The sequence below is a fragment of the Notolepis coatsorum genome, assembly GCF_963971535.1.
Source record: "Notolepis coatsorum genome assembly, chromosome: 4".
In the NCBI taxonomy this organism is placed as follows: Eukaryota; Metazoa; Chordata; class Actinopteri; order Aulopiformes; family Paralepididae; genus Notolepis; species Notolepis coatsorum.
In genome coordinates, this window is record NC_140168.1 from 176,661,706 (window position 1) to 176,677,563 (window position 15,858).

The following is a 15,858-nucleotide window of genomic DNA, read 5'->3' on the forward strand; positions in this document are numbered from 1 at the left end:
CACATTTTAGGAAGACATGCCCGACAGTTTCAGTCTCTCCACATTCACACACCCCATCTGGATGTTTGCCCACAATGCACAAGCTACTGTTCAACCCACAGTGCCCCAGCCTCAGTCTACACATCTTCACCCTATCACTCCTTGACCCATATCCCTCCACCTTGATCTTGACCCGAGGCTGCAGAGAGAAATAGTGCCTTCCCTTGGTCCCCCTTTCCCACTCATCCTGCCACTCAGCCTCAACTCCTTTCTTTATCTTATCTCTGAGTTCTACTCTTCCCATTGAAATGCCTATCTCTTCCTCCCTTCCCAGGCTCTGTTTGGCAAGGGAGTCAGCCATCTCATTCCCCGCAATACCAGCGTGCCCCGGGACCCAACAAAACTCCACTGACCAGCCTGCCTTCGCAATCCTATATAAAACCAACATTATTTCCTGAATGAGATCAGGGCGAGCTTTAGACCCACCTGCACTCAGAGCCATCAGTGCAGCAGCCGAGTCAGAGCATATAATCACCTGGCTTGGTCCCACTTCCTCCACCCACCACAATGCCCAGAGGATGGCAAGCAACTCTGTCACAAATACTGAGCTGCCATCGGATATTCTTTGTCCCTTACCGATCCCTAACCGAGGCACCCACCACCCAAATCCTGCCCTCCCACTTTCAGGATCCACAGAGCCATCAGTGTACACCTCCAGAGCCCCTGATTCCAGAAGGAACCTCTCTATTTCCTCCACAATCTCGCCCTTATCCTCCTCCTTCAAGAACCTAAGTTCAATGACTCGATCAGGCACTAGCCAAAATGGCACTGATAGCCACCGAGTGTGCTCCGCCACTCCCCCCTGATGCAATCTCAACTTCCTGGCCCACTGATCAATACTGGCCAAAAAAGGTTTATACTTATCCCCATCTCCTGAAAGTAAACACCTAGCTGGGAAGGACAGACTTGTCCCACTCAATTTGCCCAGTACTGTAGCCCTAACTTTACTCTCCTCAGGTTTAGGGGCAACTCCCCCATTTCCACCAATAGTGCTGAAGCAGGGGTGGTCTTAAAAGCTCCACAGCAGATTCTCAGAGCCTTGCACTGAAGCACATCCAGCTTTCGCAAATTAGACTTGGCCGCAGAGCCGTACACATAACAACCATAATCAATTGTTGACCTGATCATCGCCTGGTATATCATGCACGTGGTCTCTCTATCCGCTCCCCACCCACTCCCAGCCAAACTTCTCAGCACATTCACTATTCTTTCACACTTTGCCAGGATTTTCTCTATATGAACAGCCCAATTCAATGAGATCTTCTTCTTCTTCTTCTTCTTCTTATTTGAATTTCCGGCAGTGTAGACGCATCGTGGCGTATTACTGCCCTCCACAATTCTTGCTTCGCCCACACTTGAGAAAGTTTACACTCCTCTTCTTCTTCTTCTCATCTGCAAAACACATTTCTATCGTCTCTGTCTCCTTCTTCTCTGCTCCTCTTGTCATACAATCACAATACAAACATCATCTCCTCTCTTGGAGGGCCCCCCTGAGAGAATTGTTGAATATATATAGAACACAAATGTTCTAGAATGTTTGATTATGACATCATACTGTGACATCACAACGGAACATGTTTGAGTTCCATTTGAATAATATAAATAATAATGTTTGGTAAGGCTGTCCCCGAAGCCTGTTTTTGGGATTCAAACTTCGTCAGGGTTTTTCGAACGGACGTTCAAACCTTCGTTTTTAATAAAAAATAAATAAAAAAATTATAATAATTATACATATTATAATAAATATACAACTAAATCCTCAATTTGAATAAAGTGATTAATCTGATTAAACGGACATTCGAACATTCGTTTTTAATTAAAACAATTAAATACGTTTTTTTTTTTTTTTTTTTTTTTATCCTCAAATAAAGTGAAACACTATGGGTGCCGGAGGTTAAATTCATGCTATACCATGGGTTGCCAGCTCTATTTGTCTATGGATAAGTACCCCTTCTTTGCATGGCTATAACTTTTTAAATTCTATTGCTACATTGCCATTATTAGGGCCCATTCAAAGTCCTATATGTATTGTTCATTGTGTAGCAACGTTAAACTTTTTCATTCACATATTCATAGTAAAGTATGGTCTAATGCAGACCTGGGCATTGTACGGCCCGCGGGCCGGATCCGGCCCGCGGGATGATTATGACCGGCCCGCGAAAGATTACATGATAATAAAAAAAAAATTAAAAAAAATTAAAAAAAATATATTTTTTTAATATTTTTTTTTTTTTTTTTTTTTTTTAACTTTTCTTTTCGTGTCAACGTTCACACGCACAGTATACGCTTAGGAGACATGCTCAGAAGATGTTGGTTCTCTTTGGATCCACCTACATATGTGAACAGACATTCTCAGTCATGACGTTTACCAAGTCCAGGTACAGATCCTCTCTCACTGATGAACATCTGGCAGCTGTGCTTCGCATCTCCACCTCAGACATGCAACCTGACTTTGATGGACTTGTTAAAGCTCAACAGAGACTGGATTTCTCACACTGAATGAAAAAAAAAGAACTGAAGAACACTAAAATGTGGAAATATAACAAGTGAAATGGGACACTTGATATTTTTTTTCTTTTTTTTGCACAGTTCTGAAAACATTAAATGTTTAATATAGGCATGTAAAGTAAAAAAGGCTACAAAACTGGGACACTTTTCTTTACACAGTTCAGTGACATGTCTTGTTTATTTTTGCTATAAGATGATGTGATGTCTTTAGAAAGCTAAGAAAATCCTTGTTTCAATAGTATATGAAACTCAAAATGCCCTTTGTTATTAATGTTTCACATTTTGTTTATCATTTTGGAAATAAATTCTATTTGAATAAATTATATTTTTGAAAGCTAACCTCACCTTTTAATTGCCAAATAATAACATACACTCTTACCAGGGGTCAAACTAATGCCATTTACTGCTTTTTATATAGAATTTTTTTTTATATTATGCATAATTGAGTTTGGAATTTTGGCCCGGCCCCCCAACATATTTTCAGTTGCTCATTCGGCCCCCCGGGAAAAATAATTGCCCACCCCTGGTCTAATGTATAAGTATGTTTTCATCTCTTTCTGCAGCTTTCTCCAGAACGTGATCTATAGCCCCAAATGCATTATATTGATGATGAAATACAGTTTGATGGCAATCGGGGCGATATAAAAAATTTCAATTGGACGTACTTCTAGAATGATCTACGTATGATCTGATGATGACCGGATGGGCGGGGGATCGTTTATAATTCCGTGGGCAGCGTTATATCATTCATCTAGTGTGGGTCATATGTTCATCATAACAGTTTATATGGAACACGTTCAAGAATAACGCTGAATCTCACCGGATCTTCCTCGCGCCGTTGGACGATCAGCGTGGTGTAGACCGTTTTCGATTATGGGATGTTTATCCTGATGAACCATTTCCAGCTTGTATAATACTATATACGTCCAAATCATGTTGTTTATCGAGTTATTGGCAATGGATCGCTATTATATTGTGACGAGCCAGAGTGCCCGGAAGTAATATGGCCGACCAGCACAACCTCCATAGCACTTCCTGTTTGGCGATTGCGCCGATCGGCCACCAGATGGCGCTCCTGAACCGCCAGAGAGCTCAGTGGGTCCTCCTGGTGGATCTCAGGCCAGCGGAGGGGAAATATGAATCCGATCACAGATTTTTGAAATATTGATATTAAAGACGCTGTAAAGCGTCCTTCGGCAACTTGAGCATGGCCGGGAATGACGCTGTAAAGCGTTTCCCGGCAGTTAAAGTGTTAATCTGATTAAATTTGTCTTTTTTCATTCAGTATTCAATATTGTCTGATTCAATATTAACATTCAGTATTCAAGTAGAACAGCTAGCTAGCCGTTGTGGACACTCACTGTAGGCGTCTTGTTTGAGCAATGCAGGCTTCAGTCTGTGTCGTCAGTCCTGATACTTCTTCAGAATGAGATCTTCTGAGAGAATTCTTCTTCTTCTTCTTATTTGAATTTCCGGCAGAGTAGACGCATCGTGGCGTATTACTGCCCTCCGCAATTCTTTTTATGGGCTCTTCTTCTTCTCCTTCTTCTCCTTCTTCACCTTCTTTTTCTTCTTCTACTGGACCCCGTCATCAACTACATTGTCCATTGGAGTGCAGTTACTGCTGCTACTTCCTGCCTGAGCCCCCCTCCGCTGGACCCTCCTTGCCCCCTGCTATCTTATCCTGGGCTGCTTTGTCCCTCGCAGCCTTGTCCCTCGCAGCCCCCTCAGCCAATTCACTATACACCTCCTTCCAGTCCAGACCTTCCAATCCCAGATGTTGAACCGCTATCCTAACAATCATCTTCACCATCTCTGTTCTACCCTTAGCCTCTGCCATACCAGTAACTACCCCTGCCACGAAGGCCACAATACCTAATTTCTCCTCCCTTCCCCTCTCTCTTTCCACCCGCTCTACCCTCACTGCCAAATGCCCTCCTTCAACCCCCTGCACCCTTTCTTGGCTACCCTGTCCTGCCCTGCTAACGGCCCCAGCATACGTCAACTTACCCTCCCTTCTCTCTCTCCGATCCGCGACCTCCTTCATCATCACCTCGCACCCCCGAAACGCTACACTATGCTCCCCACCACAACTACAGCACTTCGGCTTCACTCCCTCTCCACAATTCCCATATTCATGTTCCCCGCCACACCTAGCGCACCTCAGCCCCTTCCTACACGTGGTAGCTATATGGCCAAACCCCTGGCACCTATAGCACCTAAGAGGATTATGAACAAATTCCCTAACCTTATACATCCTACGCCCTACAAACACCTCCCTAGGAACAACCCCACCCTCAAACGTAATCACTACCGTCCCCGTCACTGCCCTCTCTGCTCCCCTCTTCATCCTTTCTGCACTCTTAACTATGCCATTACGCCCGTTCTCCATTAGCTCTTCCACCAGCTGCTCTACTGTAACCTCGACCGGTACCCCAGCTATCACCCCCTTACATCCCCCCCCCCTCTTCTCCCCTACTCTCGCCACCTTACTTATACCCACCCCCCCAATGCTCCGCATCTTCCTAGCCACCTCCACCTGCCCCTCACTACCACACCCTACGGCCAGATTCCCATCCCACAAAACTCTCGCGTACTTTACCTCCCCTAATTGCTCGACAATGAGTTTGGGCCACTCGAGCCTACCTACTTTCCCCTCTCCCCTCTCCCCCTCAAGCCTGACCACTATATGAATCACTTCCTCTTTTGCTACATCATTTCCAGCACCCTCGCCTCCCGGCCCACTTGAGCTATCGTCCCTCGCTTTCTTCCTCTTCCCCACTCTCCTCCCCCCTACTCTCCACGGCACCACCCGACCCCTTACCCTTGCCCTGGCTACTCTCACCCCCATCGCTGTCGTTCCTCTCCGTCTGTTTCTTCCTCTTCTTCCCCGCCATTTCCCACACCTCCCTCTCAATCTCTTCTTTCTCACTCTCCCTCTCCTCCCCACTATACTCCATTCTGTCACCACCCGACTCTTTGCCCTGGCTATTCTCACCCCTATCGCTGTCGCTCCTTGCTTGCAGCTCCTTTTTAGCTCGCGACATTCTCGCCAAGACCGAGTTGTACTCGTCAAGGCTCAACAATTCCCACCCGTCGTCACGCGTCTTCAGCTCGTCAAGGCTCATCAATTCCCACCACTTGTTGTCACTCCCCTTCATGTCACCATCGTTTCTTCCACTTGAGCTATCGTCCCGCACTTTCTTCCCTTCTCCCCCACTCTCCTCCCCCCTACTCTCACCCGACCCCTTACCCTTCCACTGATCGCGAATATCTGTCGTTCTGGAAATTCGTATCTCCATTTGCCGTTCTTCCTCTCCCTTCTTCTTCTTCTTTCCACCACCCATCTTCTGCCCAAGACTACGAGACAGGAATAAGGCTGGTACTAGTTTATTCGCCTAACATATAAATACGGCGCAGGTGAATACAGCAGTTAGTTGAAGTAGTTCGAGTTACCCAAGTCAAGCCTCACCACGATACAACGTGCTGTGAAGTGGGCCCGTTTTGCCCCAAAATAGAGTCTTGTCTTATCCTAATACGTTTGTTCAACGTATCGTTCGCTCCTTACTAGTAAAGCCTTCATCACGAGTCAACGACCAAGTGAAGTGAGCAACCGTGCGTCTAAATAGAGCACTTATAGCCGCGTGCGAATAGGATAGTAAAGTGTCAGAGCTTAGTGGAATAACGTCAAGTTCAACCTAGCTAATGTGAAGTACCGCGCACCGGAGTATCTACAACGGTGAATGCAGAGCCCCTTTCCGGCTGGATTATTATTATTATTGCTTTGGACCAGGCTGTTGGGGCGGAGAAGAATCGTCTACACCCACTACTGTGGGATTTACCCGTGACGTGAGGAACATCACTCGAGCCCGTCTCAAGGAGAGGCTGGCCGGCTTTCACCTGTGCTGCAAGCATACTGGGATTACAGCTGCTGCTTTCGTCTGCCGATCAGGGAGTAATATACCGCCTCCCATAGCAGGAGCTTATTGAGTCCCTGCTGATCCAGACTTTGCATTCGAACATTTCCTCCCCCTGCTGGCTTACAACCGGTGGGAACCCCTACTATTATCTCCCGCTATCTTACCAGAGTACCATAGATATAATTCCTAATATTCAGGTTGCATTATTATCTCCTGCGTAATATGAGAATGGACATTCGTTATTGATTTGCCTACGCACATTCCTTTGCCTTATAAGCGCATTGAAAGTAAAGTATATTATGTATTCTTGCTGCTAATAAATATTCTAAATCCAGATTTGTGTGGAAACCGTATCATTGTGGAGGTATTCTCATCATATACTCGTGTACTGTATGGCCAGTAGTAATGTACATAAGACGGTAGTGGTTTAATGATACCATACTTATTAATACAGTCAGGGAATTGTACCCCTCAGTTACAACATAGGACTATAGATGGAAATGATAGCTTCTTGCTAATTCTAGTGCACCCATTCATTTGTTTAATGCAAACGATTGTCATTATACACTGTCCTTTATAAACGAAATAAACTAAACTAAAGGTGCCTAAATGATGCATTACTATATTTCATCACAATATAATAGATAGGCTAACATTGTCATTGTGATAATGTCAGTAGTAGCTAGCTGTATCTATTGTTTACACTTTAAATGTGTATTTTTATTTTGTCACAATATTAATTGAAAAATATTGTGTAAAATTGAACTGTATTTCTGAGTTGCAGCACTTAAAAACATTAAATGGACTGTTATATCTTATTCAATTGTGGACATTTATTCATTCCCACTTATTAGACACTATTTCTGATGGTAAAATGAGCATAAAAAGCAAAATACAGAATTCTGAAATATTAAAACGGAATTTGGGAAAAAATAAAATGGAATTTGGAAAATAATAAAACGGATTTCATATGTGTATGTGTGTGTGTCCGACGAGGGAGAGAGATGGCGCACACACATTACACACACTTCTGCAGTCCCTCCCGTCGTCCCTCTCTCTCTCTCCCTCTCGCTCGTTCTCTGCCTGTGAAAACCTGTTTGAGGAAGTGTCGTGTTACACTGCACTACAACCATAGAGGGGGCGTTACTGCATTTCAATGCTATGTCGACGTCACAGAAACCGTCAAATCAGAACAGTTTAGTTGAGTGAGGGAAGATCTCGTGAACTCGAGAGAGACTAGACTTCAATATGGTAATTAGAGACACAGACCCATTGATACTAACCTGTATTACTATAAAACCATGCTAAACACAGAAAAAATGCATTTATTGCGTGTGTGAGAGTGAAAACTAGCCATTACTAGTACAGTGTACTAGCCATTTTCACATAATGGCTGCAAATGACCACATGCATGCACATTAATTTCTCAACACACACATGCACACCACACTAAGACCTCCATAAAACATTCTCAAATCATTTTAGATAAATATTTTTTGAACGGTATGCAGGATCTAAGCAGTAAACACACAAGCTGTGGCCGCCGGAAATGGATGACGCAATGCGGCTATCTTGAAAAAAATTAGTAATCATGCATATGTAAATGCCTAGATGAGAAAAATTATAAGAATCTAAATTCAATCTGCAATGGCGTTGTTTTCAAAAAACGCGTTTAACATGGGAGTCAATAGGGTCACTGCACAATTTTTTTTATGTATCGAACTTATTTTTTTTGACAATCTTCGACACTCCAGGCTCGTTTCAATTATAATGAATTAAAGAATTGTATAAAGAATTGTCCATGTTCTGTCATCTAATAATATATTCCATTGCCTTTCCTATCTGTATCAAAGTCAAAATGTTGGTATCGTGACAAGACTACAACATACAAAAGCAGCTTGACAACTGATATCCTTTGCATCTAGTAGGCATGGGCCAATTTGCGATTTTTTTATTGAGACCTTTATTTATTATATTTGCACAGATGTTTAGCCCTTAGTATGCACACGCACAGTATAATATGCATGTAATAAATAGTTTGTTAATAAACTCTGTTACTTGAACAATTTTCACTGTGCTCCTAAATTTCTTTGTGTGCTCCTACATTTTTATTTAGATTTTATTTATTTACATGTGCTCCTTGGGGAAAAGGTTAGCGTAGAGCCCTATATATGGAGACATTAACATTACGTTATCAAACATAGGGACGAAGACTGTAAAAAAAAAGTGTCGACAATGTTTTATAATCTTTGTTAATTTTCATCAAAAAATGCGGTGCCCCCGAAATAAATAAAAAAGCCCCCGAAAATCAATTAAAAAAAAGTTTATTTCTAACCCTGATCCTTATATATATCTACTTAATACACCTGCATATACCCCATATAACTCTGTATGATAGCATGTACATTAATGCTGTATACCGTATAGCCTATACATATATTTATTCTTGCTGTGTGTGTATATATATATATATATATATTAGGGGTGGGAATCGCCAGAGACCTCACGATACAATACTATTGCTACTTGCGTCACGGTATGATAGTATCGCAATACAAAATATATCGCGATACGCTGAGTATTGCGGAATCTTTTTTAAATTTAAATTTTTTTTATCAAATTTAATTTATTACCTTTTTTCAACTGCAAAGTAAAACTGTCGACATGTTTTATCTAATAAAATAAAGTTCAGTCTGTTCATCTCACTTCAATCATTTTTATTGCATAACATGGTATTTTCTCAAGCAGACGGATGTAAACACTGTAATCTGTGTTGCATGTACCTGACAAACTGAACTGGTATGTGGACTACTGTACTATTACAGGTATTGAAATGAACAATGCAACTTCCTTATACAAAATCGATTTATATTTGATTAATTCTTTTATGAATAATTAAATATCGATACTTGGCGTCCCTGTATCGATACAGTATCGCCACGCAAAGTATCGCGATACTACTACGTATCGATTTCCCCCCCCACCCCTAATATATATATATGTCTATCAGCGTTTCCGTTAGAACATATTCGTGCCGGTCTGAGTGTCCTGCAAGATTTCTATCACCGGACATATTCGAGATATTCCGGTCAGAGTTTTAAACGGCAGTCTATTATAATCACATTTTTATGAGCTAACGAATTCCGTTATAATTGGACATGTGTATTAATTACATCAAGCGAAGAATGAGAAATTGATTTGCAGAATCAAATTACTATCTCTCGCCTCTCAAGTTAGTGCGATACGCTACCAGCATCAAGCTCCCGCTGCAGCAGCTCTGTCACACGCACCCCCAAATGAATCTCGAGTCGACATCGCTTCACCTCGTTGTATCAGACACGTCACACATATCATAATGTTCAACTTCACGTATACAGTCATTAATATATTCCAAATAAAATAAGTCCCTCGATACTCCGTGCTGCTGCTGACTTGAAATAAAATAGACCGATACGCAGTCGGTCCGACACTAAACAGCAGTCTGTTATAATCACATTTTTATGAGCTAACGAATTCCGTTATATTGGACATTTGTATTAATTATATCAAGCGAAGAACTGAGAAAGCAGAGAGACGGCAACATTATCGTGGGTTTGCGTGACGACTCTCTCCACCTCGCAACGACTTATTTGCAAAGAGTATGGCGCTGCAGAGAAGCTGTTCAGCTGTTATTGGCTCTTTTCTGGGAACCGCACAACAGCGCCCCCCACCCAACATTGGCTGAAAATGGCTGAATTGGAGTACTGCTGGAATATTGCATTGTACTGCTGGTACTGCGGCTCTACAGCTTCAGAAAAGTCTGCACACCCAGCACTAAGCTCTCGCCGACAACGTCGTTGTCATTATTAGAAGCAACGAGGAAACAAATGTAATGATCGTTTCGTTCATCGCATAGGCTATTTAATTTTAGCCTATTTTAATACAATTCAAATAATCAAATTGTGCTTAGACTCAGGGAATTATTTTCACCGGACATTAAGACCGGAGAGATAAAATATGTCGGACTTAAACAGATTTTGCCGGTAAAATACCGGTAATTACCGGCTAACGGAAACGCTGATGTCTATACATACCTGCATATAATAATTGTTACATGTCTGTAGATTCTATATCTGTACATATGGCCAGTATGACTACTACCATAGTGTCTTTAGACTCTGTCTTTATTAGGGATGGGTACCTTTCACATTTGAACCGATACCGGTACCGGTACCTGTGAATCGATACCGGTACCCAACGGTACCTTTTTTCGGTACTTTAGTCTCAAGAAATTTTATTTACCTACCTCAGTCGTAAAAAAAAAATCCAAACTTCAAATAACTACAATTTCGACAGTTTTCGGCCTGTCATTGCTCCGACTGCTTTGTTGTTGAATCAAGTCAAATCCTAGGTAAGCATATATTGTGCGTGTGAACGTTGACATGAAAAGAAAAAAGTAAAAAAAATAATAATAATAATAAAAAAAACTTTTTATTTTTTATTTTTTTTCGGTTTCTCACTTGATTCGAAACTCGGTAGTGTTTCGGTTCGGTACCTCAAAAGTACAGAATTCGGTACCCATCCCTAGTCTTTATACCTATCACACTGTACATATTAATACTACAACTCTGTACATACATCTGATTAGCACTATTACTCATAGTATCCTATGTACATTACTATTGCACTTTACTGTTACATTTGCACTCTGGTTGGATGCCAAACTTATTTTTGTTGTACTGTACTTGTGCTGTACGATGACAATACATTTTAATCGAATCACTAGTGTAGAGACTTAGAAGTAGTCTATCAAAACGTTTTGGTGCTCATGATGTCCACCAGTCAGTGTCATGACTAACATCATAAAGGCGAGTAGACTATATTAAGAAGCCCTCTTTTTCAGTGGAATGCCAGAAGGCTTTTCCGTACAGTGTCAGAACATGCATGCAGTCTACTGCTTGTCATTTCTCATCACTGTCACCACCTGCAGCGATGTGGAGGATTATGAGGGAAGGATATGGAGTGATATGAAAGCATATTTTCACATGCACATTTGTTATTATTAAATTGTTGTATTTTATCGGATGAAGAAATTATATCAGCCATCGGTATCGGCCATTTAAAAACCCATATCGGTCGACCACTACTGATAACATGCAGCAGTGACTTCAATCTGTGTTGAAAAAGCGCTTGTGTGTGTTGTTGCTGTGTACACATTGCAGGAGATGGTTTACTGTTTGTTTTCTGTGATGAATGTAAACAACACTTACCAAACATTATGCTACAATACAACACTGTTTAGCTGACTGGACACATGACATTTCATTATACTATGTTTGCCACATGGGTAGGTCCTACAGTGTAGTGGTAGTAGTTGTTGTAGTAGTAGTATTAGTAATAGTAGCATTAGTAGTGGTACTATTGTTGTAATAGTAGTAGTATTAGTAATAGTAGCATTAATAGTAGTACTACTAGTATTAGTAATATTAGCAGTAGTAGTAGTAGTGTTGTTGTAGTAGTAGTACTAGTATTAGTAATAGTAGCATTAATAATAGTAGCAGTAGTATTAGTAATAGTAGCATTAATAATAGTAGCAGTAGTACTAGTATTAGTAATAGTAGCATTAATAATAGTAGTAGTAGTACTAGTATTAGTAATAGTAGCATTAATAATAGTAGTAGTAGTACTAGTATTAGTAATAGTAGCATTAATAATAGTAGCAGTAGTATTAGTAATAGTAGCATTAGTAGTGTTGTATTAGTAATAGTAGCATTAGTAGTGTTGTTGTAGTATTAATAGTAGCATAAGTAGTAGCGTTGTTGTTGTAGTAGTAATAGCAGCATTAGTAGTAGTAGCGTTGTTGTTGTAGTAGTAGTACTACTAGTATTAGTAATAGTAGCATTAGTAGTAGTGTTGTAGTAATAGTAGCATAAGTAGTACTAGTAGCGTTGTTGTAGTAGTAATAGCAGCATTATTAGTAGTAGCGTTGTTGTTGTAGTAGTACTAGTATTAGTAGTAGTAGTAGTGTTGTTGTAGTAGTAGAAGACATTCTATTGTAATATTTATTTATTACACCATTGTTCAGTACACCAAAACTCCCCAGTATACATTTGCCTTTATTATCTTGTGCTGTCATGCTGACATGACGACATGTAGTTACACGGCAGTGGGCACGTCCTCTCATGGCCTTCTCTTAACTCTGGGGTGTGTTCTGAATAGTTGGAACATATCTTTCAGCGAGCGAGCCAGGCGTATTTGATGGGTGTGGTGTGGTTCACACAGTCAATACTGAACACACAGTGAAGACCGGGCCCTCCCGCCCTCTCTGGACCAATGAGAGACTCACTTCCGTCTGGGGGCCTGCCTTCGATTGACAGACGAGTTAAAACAGGAAGAGAATTCAGTTTGGATAGCGGAGAACTGTCAAGAGAGTGGAAATTGATAGTAATTCAGTGTGTGTATAATAGAGGAAGAGAGAGAGAAATGAAGGGAACAGATGATGGATGAAAGCCTGAGTTAAAAATAAAGCTGGTTATATGACAAGTGCTTTTTGACAGAACTAGAGCTGCTGTGAAACTAATGACAGGTTACCCCCCCCCCCTCACTGTGCACAATTAAAGGGTCTTAAAGAGCTTTTGCATGGTCTTGGCCGCATCAGGGTACACACACACACACACACACATACACACACACATACTGTACATACATACATACATACATACATACATACATACATACATACATACATACATACATACATACATACCGTACTTTTCGGACTATAAGCCGCACCTTTTTTCCCCATTTTTCGACCCTGCGGCTTATATAACGGTGAGGCTTATATGTGACTCAACGTGACCAAACTCGAAAATGTAAAAATCGAAATATAGCTTTTTTGACTGCATTGACATTTTATTTATCTGTTCCCTTATTTGCTAAACTTAATACAACTTGTAAATGAGTTAATTCTTGTTATTTGTCCGACAGTATTGTGTCCCAATGCTAATTACATATGGTAATTAAACATTAAAACACCTGCGGCTTATAGTCCAGTGCGGCTTATATATGTACACATCATTCAATTTAGCTGCTGCGGCTTATAGTCAGGTGCGGCTTATAGTGCGAAAAGTACGGTACATACATACATACATACTGTACACCCACACACACCATTTGTTCAGTAGCACATTTGACAAACAATAATTAGAGATTGATAGATTAACTAGGGCTCAGTCTCTTGGTCATTTGGTCGTAGGACCCGGCTACATTGATCCATAGTGTCTGTCTGTCGACGTCTGTAAAAAAGAAATCAATGAAGAGTATGTTTGTTGGACAGGGCTGATGTGTCCTTCCCGCCTCGGCAGATTTGTATCTTTTTTTGGACAGACAGAGCCGTTTGGAGAGGAGCTGGCGGATACATCAACGTCACCACGCAAAAAGTTGTCCCTGCAAAGCTGTAACCCTGGGGCATTTGGGTAGCGTAGAGGTAACATTAACAATCACTTGCTTACCACCTCAAAGATCCATGTTCAATTCCCGGTCCTCCTGCGAACACAATCGGCGGTGTTCGCGGGTGGGAAGCCAGCGTGGTCTGAGTCCTGGTTGTTGCAACAGCGACTCCTGCTGGTCGGTTTGGGGGGAAGGGATCTGGGAGAGATGGCGTGAACCCCGGTGTGTACACTCCTACGGTGACGATATCAGGGATGTACCTTTTGTGAGTAATCCCTGTGCTATGCATATGTGTGCATGCATGGCTGACTGAAGGCAAATAGGGTAGCATGAGGGAGGGGTTGTTCAGTTTACCGTTTACCACCCCTTGCGTGTGTGTGTGTTGGTCCTTTTGTCTGTGCAGCAGTGCACACAGAGATACTGTATGTAAGGACAACATTCATCTGTGTGTGAAGTTCACACATTGTCACAGGCTTCTAAGAAGCTTTCCAATGTTCTGCGTGAATGAATGAATATTTCTATGTTCATGTTCAGTGAATATGAATATGTTCAGTGCCTCTAGACACTAGAGTCGACAGTATTTACTAGTTAGAAAATGTACATTAAAAAACATTTTAACACATGTTCTTCCTGTGCCCCAGGAATGCGTATTTCTCTTTTGTGAACATAAACCATTTCTCCTGAAGCTATAGAAGTCAGAGGGAGAACCGTCCAGATCAGTCACTAGAATGTAGAATCTGGGGCTGCTCCATAGACAGTGAATGGGGCTCTGATTTCATGAGACCTTAACTTTGTGTAGGCTCTTTTCGAACACCCAAACAAAGTTTTTATTCTGGTTCAGCTATTCTTAGCTTCTAGCGATGCTGGACTAGGCCTGGGCGATATGGCCAAAAACGTTATCACGATAACATTTTTCATATCTTTTGGTGGACAAACCATGCACCGTGACTCGTGACTGGAGACTAGTTCTGCTAGCACACATAGCCTACTGTGTACAGACGGTTTCAAACTGTATTTTAAATTAGAAAGCAAACTAAATAAATGGACGGAATGAAGAGAAAAATAAATCTCAATTTAGTCAGTATTGTCATTTGGACAAGCAAAGCCATTACTTTAAGTTGCAGGCAAGAAAGACAAGTCTGTCCACTGTCTCTTTTAAAGCTGCCCTGTTGCAGGTCAAAAAAAAATAATAAATGTATTATCGATATTATTTTTTATTATCGATTATAAAAATTGTGGCAGATATCACCCCCCCCCCCCTCTCATGGATATGTGAAGGATGGGAGATATTATTGCCACAGAAGGAGTAGAGACAATTAGGTAGCTGATTAGTACTGATAGAACACACCTGTGCATCATTAGTTTACCCACATCTCACGTGCACACACCCCTGACACACACACACACACACACTACAAAGCCACTAGGTTAGTCAGAAGTAAGTTGAGCGGAGGTGAGGTTGGAGTTGTGACATAGAGAGAGAGAGATTGAAATATTCGGAGTTGTGTAAGGTGAGAGGTAGTGAGAGGAGAGGTGAAGGCGAGAAGGTGTTCATTGTGTACTGGACCCTAGACTGGCTGAGAAACCCCCTTGTGTACTGACCCTGGACCGGGCAACTACCCTGAGTATTGAACAATCCCTTTTTCTGTATGAGAGCCTGTTTTGTGTTTTTGACCATCGGACTGTATTACGACCACGACCATTCTCTTGCCTATCGAACTGAATTCTGCCCTTTATTCAATAAATATTCGTATTGATTGATATTGCTCTTGTGTGGACATTCGAATTTGTTTGTATTTGAACCGTGGCGAGTCTGAACCCCACCAGGCTCGTCACAAAATATATTGCGAATCTTTGATAATTATCGTTATCGTTTTATCGCCCAGCCCTATGCTGGACTATGAACCTCATTTGGGGGCGTAAGAACTCACAAAGTTAAGGTCTTGTGAAATCAGATACAGAC

At 41.5% G+C, this 15,858-nt stretch overlaps 1 protein-coding gene across 1 annotated transcript in view; it reads left to right on the plus strand.

The window, feature by feature from the left end:
* The window catches only part of capn1 (calpain 1), a 126,870-nt gene that overhangs the window by 13,859 nt on the left and 97,153 nt on the right, over window positions 1–15,858 (plus strand). The gene's annotated exons all lie outside the window — the stretch shown is intronic.